Source organism: Leptosomus discolor, chromosome 9, assembly GCF_034619465.1.
Source record: "Leptosomus discolor isolate bLepDis1 chromosome 9, bLepDis1.hap2, whole genome shotgun sequence".
In the NCBI taxonomy this organism is placed as follows: domain Eukaryota; kingdom Metazoa; phylum Chordata; class Aves; order Leptosomiformes; family Leptosomidae; genus Leptosomus; species Leptosomus discolor.
This window is the reverse complement of record NC_141399.1, coordinates 28297701-28311149: the sequence shown is the minus strand read 5'-3', so window position 1 is coordinate 28311149 and position 13449 is coordinate 28297701.

Here is a 13449-nt window from a genome sequence, read left to right as displayed (position 1 = left end):
CACTGACTGATCCAACAGAGAAGGTGAACAGAACCACAAGAGAGGAAAGGATGCAGGAATAAATCTGGCTTGGCCCAGAAGCAGCCCCCAGCCCCAGCTCAGGGAGATCTGGCCTGCAGACATCTCCAAAACATGCTCATCAGAGCAATTCAAGGGAATGAACGGTTGATGCAACAGGCCAGATGCAGGAGGCTCAGGACAGAATTTCCTCTTCAGTACGATGGGAGAGAGCAGCTTCTTGGTTGGTGCGCTCCCACCAGCTGCAGAGCCCCCCTTCCCTCTCTGATCTCCAGCAGGTGTTTTTTTGCAGTGACAAGGGCCACAGCCCTACACAATAACTGCCTCTGGCCAGCACAGGGTTTTTTTGTTCTGACTTGCTCTGGAGGCTGGGCTGTGTGTCCCTCTCTGCAGAGTGATGGGCCATCAGGCCAGGGCAATCTCTGGGAGGACCAAGCCTGGATCTCCTGCTCTGCAAGACCAGGATAAGCACAGATGCTCAGCCAAGTTCATTCTGGGGTTTTTGGGTACTTTCAGAAACTAGAGGACTTTTTGGCACATCCAGAACTGGGTAGCATTTGGGTTATGGGTTTTCAGAACTGCCACCAAGGCAACAGTTACTACACTAATAATAATGGTTAAAGCCAGAAAAAGCACTGGAGAAAACTATTTGGAAAGACTCCCATTGAGATTTGCCATTACTGGAAATAACTCCTGGTAGGCCTCTGATGTTCTGCCAGCCTCTTAAACAGTTTAAATGTGTACTAAAAACACATGAATGCATTGTGAACCTCCCCCAGGGGAAAAGTGAGGGAGGCAGCTAGAGCCCACTCTACTGCCCTGAGTACATCTGACACAATCTCATGCACTTCACCATGTGGGAATGCTGGGCACGGGCATTTGGAGTGAGCCAAATGGTGTGGCAACCCCAACCTCTGGATGGGTTTAAGCTGGGTTGAAGTTTCTAGTCTAATTTTGTCCAAAAAGAGGTAAGGGAAGAAGAATTAAACAGAATGGCCACAGGTAAGACGTGGCAAAGGAACAGATGTTGTACCTCCGCAGCTAGAACTCACCCCAAAAAAGATCAGAGCTAGTTCAGTAACCACAAAATATAAGGCTGAAGCCTGCTTAGAAACCTGCCTAGTAACGGAGTGATAAATTAAGTACATCTACTTATGGTATCTGCATGCTGCAGCTTTACAGGAACGAGTAGGTAAGGAAAGCTGGGCTTGGCCCTGGCGTGGGGCTCCCTACTCACCAGACTCACCTCTGCAGAGGGTCCTAGCTGGAGCAGCAGCAAGACACCCCCCACCCGCTTTCTTACAGCACCACAGCTGCAGCATGGGAAAAATTTAATCCTAATAGGTGGCCAGCTGCTAGTCCTTCCTAACATCCTAAAACTTGCTAGAATTTCAGTAGTATGCTTTTTTCTCTATGTTTATAGAATTAGACTAATTACGTATTTCTTTTGCACAGTATTTGCATTACAGTGGTTTAATTCATTTGCTGTAGTCCATAATTAGTGTTTTCAGTAAAGTGCTTTCAAAATCCCTCCTTTGGCATACTCTGCTCTTATTGTTCCCAGCTCATGTCTGTGTTCCCCAGTGTTTTTACATCTTAGCCCCACATGTCTGGTGAGGCATGTCTTTGCCAACATACGAAAAGAACTCCTTTGTATACCCTTGAGTTCAGGCTCTTTTTTCTGTCTTTGATAAAGTCTTAGAGCCATTTGCTGAAGAATAAAAACAACCTTTCCTACAGAGGTTTTTTACCCTAGAGAGTGTCAATACTTGTCAAGCATATGAAAGCACAATCCTGTGCATGCTGCGGGGAAATGCAAACTCAATTTGCATCTGTCATATTCTAACTCCTTTTGGGAAGTAGCAAAACAGGGAAGGCGAATGCCAGGGTCTCTGAACTCACAAAATCGCCCTTCTTCTCTCACTGAGGTCTATTTTCAAGCTGCCAAGACAATAATTTGAAAACCAGTTTACTTTCTGTTTCCTTATTATGCATCCTCATATTTTTTCATTTTTCTGATTGGCCTCTGAATACAAGATTTTGCAGTGTTTCAACCACTGTAACCTGCCAACGGCTGAAAGACATGAAGCAAGCCTGGCATCTCTCAGGAGCTCTTTAATCCTCTTGCAATTGAAGAAATGAAAAGGTAGAAGTTTTATCTCACCGGCTGAGGCATCTCTGCTGGTTTTGCATCTCATACAGGCACTAGAAACTCCATGGCCACTGGGTGTCAGCATCTGTGCTTGGACGCAGAGGAGGAGGAAAGCAGGTGCCGCATAGCTTCCGCCAGAATTCAGCATTTAGTGCATGAAAATTAAACAGAGGGGACAACGACTCTCTCACTGTAAGACAGATGAATTTTGTTCTTTTTGTGTTGCTAAGCAGAGAAGTGCCACACCTTCGCTCCATCATTCAGAGCCAGGCTGACTGCTGAGTAACATCGCCCCTCATGCCTCATGACATTGTGCCCATGGCCCCGCGCTGACTGGAGCTGCATCTCCCATGGGGTATGCCAGTCAAAACCAGCCCCTGCCCCTGCCGTCCCATGCTTGTGCCATTGAACACCCACAGAAATACCCCATCGGCTCAAACCAGAGGCCTGGCTGAGCCGGGACTGCATCCCACTGCATGTCACTGCCTTGCTCTGGCATCAGCTCCTGCATCCCTGAGGCACCATGAGTCTCAGCACCCATCCTGGAGCCTCTGCAGCTCTAGGAAGTAAAGTACCTAGATCTTGAAAGGATGTAAAGCAGCACAGCCCTCCTGGCTTCAGCTTGTAAATGTCAAATGCAGTAACTAATGATATAAACTAAAATCTAAAGAGCTTCATGGGCCACAGCAGGTTTGCAGCTCACTGCCTTCTGTGACAGGGTTCATTTGAGACATTGACAAGCTCTTTATGTCTATGTAGAAGCTGAATTTCTAAGGAGGGTCTGTGGTTCTCATAGCTTCAAGGCAAACAAGTACAGCTGATGCATGTGCTTAACAAACATATTGTGGCTGAGCTGCCTGAACAGCTGAAACGATTCTGCAAACCGTTTGTGTAAAGATCCTCTTCCCAGAGTACAGGAAGATAAAACGACCAGCTGAGAAACAACGTCCACCAAAACTGAGTATTTGCCTCCCTGTCATCCTGGGCTCCTTGCCTCCTGTACTGGATCCCTATCCAGATGTACCATGGGACTGCTCTGCTTAGGAAATAAAAAGCCATTCAGCAAGTGTTACACCACCAGACGCATTTCAAAAAAAGAAAACTAATTTAAAAATCCTAAATCATAGAATCATAGAATGTATTGGGTTGGAAGGCACCTCTAAAGGCCATCTGGTCCAACTCCCCTACAATAAGCAGGCACGTCTCTAACTAGGTCAGGTTGCTCAGGGCCCCATCAAGCCTGACCTTGAATGTCTCCAGGGATGAGGCTTCCACTGCCTCTCTGGACAACCTGTTCCAGTGACCCACCACCCTCGTATGTCCATCCTAATGTCCAACCTAAATCTACCCTTTTCTAGCTTAAAACCATTACCCCTCATCCAATTGTTGCAAACCCTTGTGAACAGTTCTTCCCCTGCATTCTTCTAGGCCCCTTTGAGGTATTGGAAGGTGGCCATAAGGTCTCCCCAGAGCCTTCTCTTTTCCAGGCTGAACAACTCCAACTCTCTCAGCCTGTCCTCATAGAGGAGGTGCTCCAGCCCCCTGATCATCTTTGTGGCCCTCCTCTGGACGTGCTCCATCAGGTCCATGTCCTTCCCAGCTCAAGACATGGAGCTGTTGGAGCGGGTCCAGAGGAGGGCTACACAAGACGATCAGAGGGTTGGAACACCTTTCCTACTAGGACAGGCTGAGAGAGTTGGGCTTGTTCAGCCTGGAAAAGAGAAGGTTCTGGGGAGACCTTAGAGAGGCCTTCCAGTACCTGAAGGGGGCCTACGAGAAGGCTGAGGAGGGACTTTTTACAAGGGCTTGCAGTGATAGGATGAGGGGTAATGGTTGGAAGCTGGGAGAGGGCAGGTTTAGACTAGATATAAGGGAGAAGTTCTTCACCCTGAGGGTGATGAGAAACTGGAACAGGTTGCCTAAGGAAACTGTTGATGCTCCATCCCTGGAAGTGTTCAAAACCAGGCTGGATGGAGCCTTGAGCAACCTGGTCTAGTGGAAGGTGTCCCTGCCGTGGCAGGGGGGCTGGAACTGGATGATCTCTGAGGTCCCTTCCAACCCAAACCATTGCATGATTCTGTGATTCTTATGTTGGGGGCTCCAGAGGTGGATGCAGTACTCCAGGTGAGGTCTTACCAGGGCAGAGTAGAGGGGCAGAATCACCTCCCTTGACCTGCTGGCCACAATTCTTTTGATGCAGCCCAGGATGAGATTGGCCTTCTGAGCTGCAATTGTGCATTAGTGGCTCACATCCAGCTTTTCATCCACTAGTACCCCCAAGTCTTTTTTCACAAGGCTGCTCTCTAGCATGTCTTCTCCCAGCCTATATTGATACCGGCAGTTGCCCTGGCCCAGGTGCAGGACTCTGCACTTGGCCTTTTTGAACCTCATGATGTTCACCTAGGCTCACCTGTCCAGCTTGCCCAGGTTGCTCTGGATGGCATCCCATCCCTCTGGCATATCAACTGCACTACCCAGCTTGGTGTCATCAGCAAACTTGCTGAGGGTGCACTCAATGCCACTGTCAATATCATTAATGAAGATACTAAACAACACTTGTTCCATAGGGACACCACTTGCCACTGTTTTCCATCTGGACATGGAGCCATTTACCACTACTCTCTAGATGCGACCATCCAGCCAATTTCTTATCCACTGAACAGTCCACCCATCGAACCCATATCTCTCCAACTTAGAGAGAAGGATGTTGTGGGGAACCGTGTCAAAGGCCTTGCAGAAGTCCAGACAGATGACATCTGTAGCTCTTCCCTTGTCCACTGATGCAGTCACTCCATTGTAGAAACCCACTAGGTTGGTCAAGCAGGACTTGCCCCTCGTAAAGCCATGCTGACTGTCTTGAATTACTTCCCTGACCTCCATGTGCCTTAGCTTATCTTCTACGAGGATCTGTTCCATGATCTTCCCAGGCACAGAGGTGATGCTGACAGGCTGGGAGTTCCCAGGGTCCTCCTTTCTACCCTTTTTAAAATGGGTGCAATGTTTCCTTTCTTCCAGTCACCCAGGACTTCACCTGACTGCCATGACTTTTCAAACATCATGGAGAGTGTCTTGGCAACTGCATCAGCCAATTCCCTCAGGACTATGGGATGCATCTCATCAGGTCCCATAGACTTGTGTATGTTCAGATTCCTCAGATGGTCATGAACCTCGTCTTCACTTACATTGGGAGGGACTTTGTCTCCCTGGTCACCGTCTTGTGGGCCATTAATTTGAGAGCTGTGAGGAGAGAGGTTGCCAGTAAAAGCTGAGGCAAAAAATTTCTGGAGAACCTCAGCTTTCTCCTTGTCTGTTGTTACTAGTTCACCATTGCTGCTCATCACGGGGGCTACACTTTCTTTCACCCTTCCTTTTCTGGTTTACATATCTGTAGAAGCCCTTGTTTTTCTTTGCATCCTTTGCCAAGTTCAGCTCCAGCCATGCCTTGGCCTTCCTGACCTCGTCCCTACACAACTGGGCAATATCCCTGTACTCTTCCCAGGATACCTGTCCCTGCTTCTACTGCCTGTGCCTTGACATTTCATTTTCTGATGGCTCTGCCTGGGAATCAACCTCAGTGATTAAGCAGGTCTCACTCCACGGAGAACTGAGTGCAGGCACATCCTTAAGCATGGGGGTTTGATGGGCATGGTGGCAGCTCTGCTGCAGTCCTCAGTGATGTGTGCACTCATCTCCGACAGCAAGGACAGTCTGTGTAACACCTTTGCCTTCTCTGAGATACTGAATTACGCTGGTTTGCCCTGCCTTTGCTGGCAGGTACAGAAGGCCACCCAAAGTTCCTGCAGCTGCAGTGGTGGGATTTGAGCCATGATCATCAGTGATCATCCGTAAACCATGTTTTCTCTTTCCTTGCCTGGGAAGCTGTGAATGGAGGTGGTAAAGTCATGTCACGCTTTTGGTGTGCTCGGATGTCCTACCAAAGCACCAGGGACTTGCAGGAGTAATTTTCATTCAGAAAAAAAGACCCAAGTAGTAAATACCATGGTTTGTTTACAAAATAGGGAACACCTTCTTTTAATATAATTCACTTATCTAGGTATCTTTATGATTTAAAACAAATGAAGGGTGGCAAAATGTTCTTCATTAGAATCATGCAGTGGTGGAGAAAACATGCATACGAAACAGAAACATGGTGTTCTTGGGAGAGGAAGCTCTATATTTCAACGCTAAAATCTGTAAACACATCAGTCCCTCATCACCCAGGCACAGAGTTAGGCTCAGAACACTGAAAAGCTATATTTATCTGCCCACATTTGGAAAGAAATATTGCACTGGAATATAAGCCAGATAAACTGAAGATGCAAAGTTCCCTGTGCGAATGTTGGTTGCCGTAAGTGTCCAGTCGTCCCCATCTCCATCCTGCTTCAGATCTGCTGATGATTTGCCTGTGTGCTAACTGCTGCAGCAGTCCACAGCAAGCCTTTTCTACCATTCTGCTTGTGCAAAACCTGATCTTCACAAGGATTTCAGCCTCCCGGCTGCCCTTGGACAGGTTGACCTCCTCTCCCTAAGCACCCCTCCCTGCATGGCCATGACACACAAGTGCAACTTCAGTAACTGCAAACAGATGCGAAGGGTGTGTTAAACCATCTGGCACATTCAGCTTTCTCCTTGGAATAGCTACAGAAAATTTACACAGGAGAAGAAACCAGAGACAACAGATTCAGGTTCCTATCCTCTTCTAGTTACCTAAACATCCTTTGCAACCTCACAGGGTCTGACCACAGAGCAAGGGGTGCCCAGGGAGCCTGGGAGAGCTGCTGTGCCACTGAGAGGTCCTCATCTGATGCATAAGGCCCAGGAGAGGATAGTCCTTGCCTTTTATTTGATGATGTTTCAGCTCTTAACTGGAAATATGTCCCAACCTTTGGTACTCTTAAATTGGTCTTGGCTGGTAGCTGCCCAGAAGTTTGTGCCCATGCTGTCAATTTGTTTAGAAACATCACACAGAGAAAACAATAACCTTGCTGCCTTCCAGGTTCGGCTGAGTCCACCTTTAACAACAGAGAGCTTAAAAGGCCAATAACACTATTTATTTTACTGAAGTAAAAGCACTGAAGTTCCTGGCTGCACAGTTGGAAACGCAGTGACAAAGAAAAGCATTTTAAAAGTCAGTGAAAGCACAAAGCAGGCTCTCAGCCCTTAAAGCTGCTCACCAGTGTTTTCTCAACTACATCAGCTAATAACAGCCCAACAGTACATTACCTCAACACTGAGGCTCTCCACAGCAGTCTGAGACTGGCCCTAGTAATGCTCAATGTCCATGAAAATGCTGTTGTGGGTGAATAAAACTTACTTATGTGACTGTGTGCAGTAAGGCTTGGGCTAGCCAAGCTGGTTGATTCTGGATGCTCCTGTGAATGCAAATGAAATATTGCTTCATACAGTTTGGGTTTGGCTCAGGGCTGGGAACACAGCCTTCATGATCTGTTGACTTCACGTTGTCCTACTTGTGGGAGATGCGGTGACTTGGCATGGCCTTGCCTGCCTTCCTCCAAAATTGTGGCATTTTTCATGGCTTTGCTAGGACTTGGAAGGACCATAGCACAAAAACAGTGTTCTTACTTCAAGATGTTTGTTCCTCCCACACTTTGGAACACACCACCAGGGAGGTCAGAGGTGCTGTTGTGCAGATGGCTGGCTTGGCGCCCAAGCTCTGCCAGCCAGGAGGCTGAGCACATAAGGGTTGATCCAGGCCCTCCCACTGTACCCCTACAGCATAAACTCCTGCATGAATGCAAGAGCTGAGCCCTTAATAAGCTTTTCAGTTGCTGTTACTGCTGCCTCATCAGGAAGTGCAGTCCCAGACCTGGAATACTCCACTTGTTAGATACTTGCTTCTAATTCCTACTTTATTTCTGGCCCTTTTTGTATACCAATGTTTTCTTCTAGCCTAAATAGCTCCTGTCCCTCTTAGTCAGAACCAGCACTCCCTGATGTCCTGATGGAGAGCTTTTTTCACCCATCCTTGACTGCTAGGAGGAACAAGCCGAGCTTTCTACTCTCTTCTCATTAAAAGGGCTTTCTATTCCCCTGCCTGGACTTGTGTTCCCCCACCGTGCATATTGCCAGCACTGCTGCTCAGGCCCAACACAAGGTCCTGTCTATTTTTTAAAGCAAAAGTGCCAACTAACTACAGCACAACAGGCAATCACATTCAGTTATCCTCAAGGAGTAATAATCTGGCTAAGGAAAAACTCTGCTTGTTCACCATGGTTTGCTGCATCATCTGCTTTGTCACACAGAGTCAGTAACGCATCCCACCATTTTGCTAAATGCCATCATAGAACAGCCTGGTAGAGGATGCAGGCAGTTTTCTCTTCAGCAACACCTAGAAAAGATGCAAGATAGACCAAATGCTCATTTGAGGGTTAGCCCACCTGTGTGCCAGCCTTGTGGCTGTGCTACAAAAGGAAGGGGGAGTACTTAGCTGAAGGGGCTAAACTTTGCCATGACTTCATGGGTGAGTCACTGCGACCTGTAGATCCTTTCTGAAGACATTTTGGGGCATGAACTGTGGGTGCGATAGGGGAGGAACCCCCAACACAGCTGAGATCTCTGCTGGGCAGTTGCACTTACCTGTTGCTTTGAGCAGTCTCATGATCTTTGGGAAGTGTGGGCTCTGCAGGAGGGGCGCTGATGTCTTCCTCCTCAAAAAGTCACAGAAGAGTTGTTCTAGCCTTCAGCCAGCAAAAAGGATCCTGATTAAAATCTTCAGTGGCTTTGATGAGCATCTGTCACCAGCACCCACTTTTCCTGCAGTAGGAGACACTAACACCAGCACCACACTCAAATGTAAAACTGCTCTAAATTTTAACAAATGCAACCAGGCAGTGGTCTAACAGATACCAGCCTACAGATCGTTTTTAGTGTTTCAGCAACTTAAATAACTCAAAATGCCACAATTAGAGCCTATTAAAAACATATGTTGGATATTTAGGTTGTATTTTAATTAAACATTAATTTATCCAATTTGTTGAACTAATTACGATTCAAGCACAGGAAAGTTCAGAACAGAAGATTTAACATGCCCCTATGTGATGCTGCATGATTCATTTTTCAAGCCAACAAAGTGTTGGTAGCCCACTGGAGTGAGAAAGCAGCAGTTGCTGTCCCAGGAAACTGCTGGGGAAATTGTATTTATCTGCTAAGAGATCCTTCGTTTTTCAGGGAAGCAGAATATAAGTCAACGTTCATGAGAGATGTAATACGTAACAAAGATTTTTTCACAGCCTCAGTTTTCCACAGTGATTTTTCACCTATTGGCTGTTGTGAGCAGTCTTTATAATTCTCTTGCTTTCACAACCCCAGAGCAATCAGAGCTATTGGACTTGTGTCACAACTAGACGCTTATCCACTTGCTAGGCCCCTCCTCAAATCTCTGAAGTTGTGGCCTGGGAGGTCAGGCTTTTGCAACCTTTTGTGCAGTTGCACTGCTCAGCACAGAGCAGAGTAAATCATGCTGGGCAGTGTGCCAGGACACGCTGTACCAGGTCGTAAAAGAAGCACCCTCCTGGAGGGAGCGTGCCAGAGGGCTGCCTGGAGAAGCATGCAGCTCAGGGCACCCCATGCTATCGGACTTCCTCCCCATGTACCTACACACCCTCCTGCTGTCAGCAGAACCCATGATTTAGGAGAGTTTTAAGCAAAATTTTTCGGTGTGTAGCTCATGCACTTGGCTGTGCACGCATCTTCTGGTGTGGTCCTTTAATCTGCAAGTGTGCCTTGCAGCACTGATTGTCTCTCATATGTATTTAAAATTACTCACCTGAAGACTCTCCATCTCCATGTTGTTCTGTGATAGCAGCATCCCTGCACGGCTGAGAGGGAATGACACATCAATAGATATTTTGTCAACTTCTGACAGCTTCTTGGGTAAAAGCAAACAAGCAGAATACCTGGTTCTTAAAGAAAAATGAGGGAGGTGTAGAACAGTCAATAACAACTTCATAGTTAAAAATGAAAAAATAAACCCATTTTTTGGTACAGGCACCCCCACCATTACATTATCACTAGAACAGCCCAGATTTCACAGTGACACTTATAGCTGTATTTGATCTCTCCATCACAGGTTTCCTCCCCAGCTGTTCAGCTATTCCCATGCTTTCAAGGGAAGACTGAAGCACGGTGACATCTCCTGTATTTCTCTGAGAGTTCTGGGATATGTGTGTTCATGTGTGCAGATATGTGCGTATACCTGTCCATCTCTGTTCTTTTGCCACACCTGCCCAAGGCTTGGTGGTCTTTGTATGTTTTTTCCAGGAAAAAGCTTCTGATGCTTTTTCTGCCCCAGTCTGAAATGGAGACAAAGCCAAGTGCAGTTCTTGGCTTGGCATGTAGCTAATCCTAGTGATACTGTGACCCAGGAAGGAAACCCACCCAAGAGACATCTGTATCTTTATCACATGATGAACGCTGCTTTTGGAATGCCAGATTAGCATAATTTGTCTGCAAGAATATCAGACACCCTTCATTAGCTCAAAGCTAAACAATATTTCTGAAGAGCTGTTTGTGGTTTGCTTTTTCTCTTTAAAATATTTTTTCCTTTTGAATTTGAGTCTTTATCTCCAGGGCCCTCGTGGCTCCAGCATGTCAGATGACTGCAGTCAGCCTGCTGACTTGGAAGGGAAGAGCACTGGCCACACTCCATGCCAGTGATGAACCACTTTGTAGGGCTGTGCAGAAGAAAGGCACTAGTGGTTGACATGAATGTCTCTATAGAGAAAAAGGCACTAACCACACTGTTCACACTCACTACTCACATCACCTAACATCAACATCTTTAAATTATCACTCAGATAAAAACTATTGCTGACTTAGAAGTCATTAAAATGAGGAGCGCCATGCTGAGGTGGGATGCCTTGAGGGTCCTCAGCTTTGGCTCTGAACCGTATTGCCTCCCAAATGCCACAGCCTCTAGGTAGCTGCTCTTATCTTCAGTGAACAGAGGACAGCAAGAGCAGGCCCTTGTCCCTCAAAGGACAGTCTTTGAGGCCCTCAGAGGGAGCCACAAGGCTTTGTGCCTGAGCAAATGTGGCCAGCCTTGCTTCTGGCCCCTGATGAGTAATGCCGCAAGCCCCTCCAGCCCAGGAAGGTGCTAGTTCAGAGGCTGGCCCCACGAGTAGACTCCCTGATGCAGTCAAATGGCATGGTCTGTTTGCTGGGTCAGAGCCTGCACATGTCCCATCTGGTTTGGGAAATAAAGCAAGCAACGTGTTTCAGCCTAGAGCACCATTTCCAAGGGACCATTTTCACTTGTTCAGTTCAAACTCAAAACAAAGCACCACAACACACACTATTTGTAAGTCAAATCCATACCTGAGCCGAGGTTTGAGGACTCACACAAAACTTCCAGCGGGTTCTCCCACCAGGCAGCTAAAGGGCAGAGGTTCTTGAGGCATCGCCATGATTAATGACTACAGCTCAGGAGAAGCAAAGCTGCCGTGGGGACAACCTGACTTTGGTTAAGTTGCAGGGAACTAAATCCATTCTTCAAATTGAGGTAACTTAAAAAATGTCATTCTTAACAGTTATTCCTGGAGGGAGCAAGGAGAAGAGGGGGAATAGTTTATCACCATCTTTCTATTTAACAAGTTTTGGGGTTGGAAGTGTTAGGATATCTGCTGACACTAATTTATGTGATTAAGCAACTCTGGGCCATACTTCAAATATGGAAGGAGAAATGAAAGTTATCCTCATCCTTATCCTCATTTTTTTGTCGTTGTTTTGTTTTTTGGCAGGACATGTTTTTCACTCAGGAAAGATTTTAATTGGGGACAGATGAAAGAAAGAGAGGGCACATTCATGTATTTATTTTCTGACAGACCATGAAAAAAAATTAAGAGTGATTAAACCAACAAACTTTCTTTAATAAATTAATAGCAGCATCACAAAACCCTGATGTGAATGACCCAAAGGAAGCTGGGTAAGTGACAGTATTTAAAGTATTTAACCATTCACAAAAATTTTATCACCTGCTGGCCGGGAGAGAATGCAGGTGCTGTAAGGCAGTCCCCTTGTGTGTTTATCTAAACAAGTGACATACATCAGAACGGGTCCAGCTGAGTAGCCGCAGTTGACATATTTACAGTTCTGATGCTGAATTTTTTAAAAAGTTTATAAAAATTCTGTAAATTCTCTGTTCAATTCTCATTATTTACATCCAAATATAGTAGGTTCCCTTTTTTGCCCATACAACAGAACTGGCAAGTGTGAGACATGAAGGCTCCTATGTGAAGACAAAGCCTGTGTATGGACTCCTAGTAAGTTTGAGGATGCTGTGGAAAATGAGCTATTCACACATGTGCTAGAAGCTACTGTGATTCAACTTATTGCTGAATGCTTTCAAAGTCAGTGGCTGGCTTTTAAATATATATATGTGTATATATATATGTACAGACTAACACATATATATATATACACACACATATACATGTTTGGAAAAGATATGCTATGAATTCATTCAAGGTAAAAAAAGAACTTAAAAAGCAGTGCAATCTTTCTGATTTTTCTGTACTGTTTGAGATAATCAAATCTGACTCAGAGCAAAGGGCAGTCACAGGTTTGTGTCTCTGGCCAGTCCTTTTCCTACTGGTTGCCAGTAGGAGAGGCAAGTGGATTCCCAAGCATTCAAGCCCATGGAGGTATCAGCAGGCTGGGGCATGGTGCATCTCTGCTGCCTTCTGCAAGCAGTAAGCTACACTCTGCACTGGGATACCTCGCCTGCCTGCACGGAAGTATTACGGTTTCTTCCTGGGAGGGGATGAGGGAGAAAAGAGGATCAACTTCAACGCATCAAGCTGGGAGCAACCTAGCAGTAGATGCAACCCCTATGTTGTGTTTTGGTAGTGGTCTCAGTGAGGTTGTTGCTGCACACAGCAATGCAACAGCACAACGTTACGCTAAAGCACTAGCAGAATTTCCCATTTTTTCTACAAGTTAATTTTGGTGGGATGAACACAGCAAGCTTAGAGTACAAGCAGTTCATGTTAGTAAAATGCAATTTATCCATGCCTAGTGTAAGCTTTTCTGTTCTGAGGATTTTCGTAGCCAGAGGTTGTCAGTGATGTTAAATGAATCCATGTTATATTGGCACTGCAGCATCTGTGCATTAGTTAACGAAGATGTGAAAACCTTATGGGTGATAACTGGCATGAGACAATACTCTACACAAGGAAAACTGCACGAGATGCATCACTCCAGAGGCATAGTGACAGAAACACATGATGCCTTGGAGGGTTTGTCTACACAAGAAATAGAGG